Source organism: Phragmites australis, chromosome 17 (genome assembly GCF_958298935.1).
Source record: "Phragmites australis chromosome 17, lpPhrAust1.1, whole genome shotgun sequence".
Lineage (NCBI taxonomy): Eukaryota > Viridiplantae > Streptophyta > Magnoliopsida > Poales > Poaceae > Phragmites > Phragmites australis.
The window spans coordinates 5,003,499-5,007,410 of NC_084937.1; the positions used below are offsets into that span (position 1 = coordinate 5,003,499).

Consider the following 3,912-nt stretch of genomic DNA (forward strand, 5'->3'; position numbering starts at 1 on the left):
TATCATTGCTCCAAAAAATGATACCATTGATGAAATTAATAGCCGCATTCTTTCTTTAATCCCAGGACATGAAAAGGTATACCTCAGTTCAGATACTTTGGTTGAATCCTCAAAGGAACATGGTAATTTGGACTTACTTCACCCAGTTGAGTTCCTAAACTCTCTACAGTTCAAAGGTATCCCTCCTCATAAGTTTATGCTCAAGGTTGGTTCGCCTGTAGTGCTACTACGCAATTTAAATCAGAGTGCTGGCCTTTGCAATGGTACACGTCTTATAATAACACAGTTAGGAGATCGGGTATTGGAGGCTCAAATAATAACTGGATCGCATGTTGGTGACAAAGTACTTCTTCCTCGAATTGCCTTGCATGTGTCAAGCACTAAATGGCATTTTGTGCTTAGTAGACGACAATTTCCAGTTCGATTGTGTTATGCAATGACCATAAATAAGAGCCAAAGATAAACTTTGCAGAATGTTGGCCTCTACTTGCCACGTCCAGTTTTTTCTCATGGACAACTCTATGTTGCTATATCACGTGTGACATCTAGAAATGGGCTCAGGGTTCTAATTGATGATGATGCATACCCTAACTCCAATGTGACCCAAAACATTGTTTTTAAAGAAATTCTTCAGTCCCTTTGGTACTTTTTTGGTCAAATGTCAATACTACATGTTGTATACACGCTTTCAACCAATACTTTGTTATCTACTGCAAAATATAATGCTCCATTTGACATCCTTTTATTTTCTTCCCTCCCTGGTTGAACCGACAACAGATGAAGTACAGCTTACTATCACAAATTAATCCAACAAGGCACAAGTGGTGCATCAAGGTTAGAGTTGCTAGGATGTGGCAGCTATCTGAGACTTCTAAGGGGAAAGGTTTTACTGCTATGGAACTTGCTTTGGTTGATGAAGAGGTATACCATTTGACACATGCGTTATTTTTTTCTTAATAGTTGCAAACTTTGAATTTCTGTACATCAGGGTGTAGGCATTACAGCTTGCATTGGGCAGAAGGACCTTAACAATTTGCTAAAACTTTGGTGGAAGGACGATCTTATATGATTAAAAAAAAATCCAAGTTAGTAGGCAAGCATAGAAGTTCAATATTGTGCCCAACACACACACAATCTTTTTTACACCATGGACTATTGTGGAGGAGGTACCTACTGAGTTATCCAACAATCTTCCACTCTATATTTTTAATTTTGTGGACTTTGAGGACTTAGATCGTAGAGCAAGGAACGACCATGGTTTAGTAGGTACGCACCATCCATAATTTTCATTTCATGCTTTGACTGTCTATTTATCGAAGTCGTATAGTATAACATGATGACGCGGTTATGGAATATTGAACAGATGTTATTGGATAGCTTACAGTTATGCATCCAGTGGTGCAATTTAGCGGTCTAAATGGCCCTTCTGTTAGGCGATCAGTAGAACTACGTGATTTAAGGTTTGCTTCCTACTAATTTATAACATTTTTGAAATGATTGTATACTAAGGGTACATAATATTGCAGCGATCGGCTTTTATCAATAACTTTGTGGGGTGAACATGCAATATCTTTTGAGGATGAGTTCCTTATTGAAACCATCGGTAAAGATGAACCAATTGTAATCATTTTTGCTGGGATGAAAGTGAGGCAATACTTAGGTGAGTGTTAGTTTATCCCATGCTGGCCATCAATAATAAATCCTATGTCCAGCTATTGTTGTAATGCGCTTACTTGAATGCCAAAATAGGTGCTAGAACCTGTGGGAGTGGTGCTGCAACAAAAAGGTATATGAACATTGATATTCCTGAAGTTAATGCTTTCCGTGCTAGGTAACCTGTTGTATATATCATTTATTTTCCTTGGTTAAATTCTGCATGCAAGTGTGGTTGAAGGTGTACTTTATTTTGTCCTTAGCCTACAGAGAAGAGGTTCCGAAGTTCTGTTCCTACCAGGGGTTAGTGATGCAGCGGCAGGTGATATTGACAAGGCAATTTCTAATAGGAAGACTGTATCAGAGCTCCTCTCCTTGGATCCTCATGACACTGATGTATTTTCTATTTCTCAGATATGTTCTATGTGCAACTGTTATGTCATAGTACTGAAATTTAGTCTCCATTGTGTACTAGGATGTATGTTTTACTTGTGATGCAAAGATAAAGGAAATCGATGTTTCAAATGGTTGGTGGTACAAAGGATGCAGTACTTGCAAAAGCGGACTGAAAGCAACTCTCGAAGGCTTTGAATGTACCAACTGTGATGAAACAAAGTCAATGATGATTCCCAGGTACCTCCTATTTGACATGGCATCCCCTTCAAATTTCCCAACTTGTAAATTATTCCTAACGTGCCTTATATTCACAACACAGCTACAAGCTAAATGTGGTGATTGAGGATAGCACTGGTCGCGCAGAAATATTTCTGTTCGGGGGTGTAGCTGAGCAGGTTGTGCGGCGAACTACCACTGAACTTGTGGAAGAAAGCTCATCCAATCAGATCTTACTGCCTGCGCCCCTCCGTAGTCTTGTTGGCAGGAGGTATGTGTTTCAAGTGGTTATCAGTGAGCAAACCTTTAGAACTGGGCAGCTATGTTTTCATGCTAGGAAGGTGTTTGTGGCTCCAACGGTTGCTGGGGACCAACACAGTGGGGCTGATGCCACTGGTCGTGAACCTCCAAAGGACCCTAGCGTTAAGTCTGCAATTGGGACATCAAGCACTACCTATGGTAAAGAAACTGAAAATAGTGCTTTTAGCTTAACTGAAGCCCCCATAGATCCAGAAGGGGGCTCCACACCACCTCATGAAACTCACACAGTTACCACTGGAAAAAACTCATCAACCAAGGGAAAGGAGGTTCCTTCTAGTGCTCATGACGAGCCTGGGTATGTACCTTTGTCCTCTATGTTATGTTTGTCATGGCTACATGCTATGCTCCTCTAATTACATAAGTAACAATGTACAAATCATTAGAATAAATTCTTGTAATATAGCTCCCCATATTTGAAGAGGCGTGGAGACTAATAATGTATTTTTATAATGAAGTAGACTATTGTGTGGGCAGTTATTGATTTATTTTTATAATACAGAAGTCTTCTGGGTAAAAGATCAAGGGCTGCTCGCAAGGAATTGTTCTCTGCAGAAAAAGAGAAGGCAAGGTAGCTTCTTGTTTATCATACTGTGTTATTGATTAAGCTTGTACAGCTAAATGACTTATAATATTCCCAATTTACAGTGACGAGTAAGCCTTCCTTTGTGGTCTGCAGCATCAGCTATCTGCTACATCTCCGCTTTCAATAAAACGGTGATTGTTGTATGTGCCTGTGTTGGTGTCCTAATCTTCATGGAGTAATAAGTGGTGCACCGTTGTGCTTTATGCTTAGGTTATGTATTGTTACTTGTGTTGGCCTTTGAAGGTCCTTGGTACTATTTGTAATTACGAGGCCACTTTGTTAGTGTAGTAGATAAGATCTTTAAGCCTGTAATTGTTGTAGTGTTTAGTGTAATATTCGTATTAGGGCCCTTAATTATGGTACCTTGCTATCAGTAACGCAAGGCTCTGAACTTAGAAGATATAGTTTGTAGGCCCTTGTTCGTTGGTTTGAATGGATATTTGATGTTTGGTTGTCGTCAACTATGTAAGTGTAGAGCTTGGATAATGGTGTTTCCATATGGCAGAATTGCATGATCCAGGTCTATCACAATTGTTCACATCAATCAATTCACTTATTTCGCATTCATCACAACAACACATGTACAGGCTTGGCTGAGCATGATCAATAGTAATGGAGGAAAATGACATATAAGTATAGTTAATAAAAAATTATGGCACCAATAAAGTGCAATTTGATAGGTGACCTAGAGTGCCTTCGGTAAAACGGGCATAACTTTTGCATACGGACTCCGATTTTGACTT

General features: G+C 39.4%; 1 pseudogene; it reads left to right on the forward strand.

Moving 5' to 3' along the window:
• Positions 1-777: 777 nt before the first annotated feature.
• Positions 778-3,241, forward strand: LOC133897858 (replication protein A 70 kDa DNA-binding subunit C-like; annotated as a pseudogene).
• Positions 3,242-3,912: the final 671 nt, after the last annotated feature.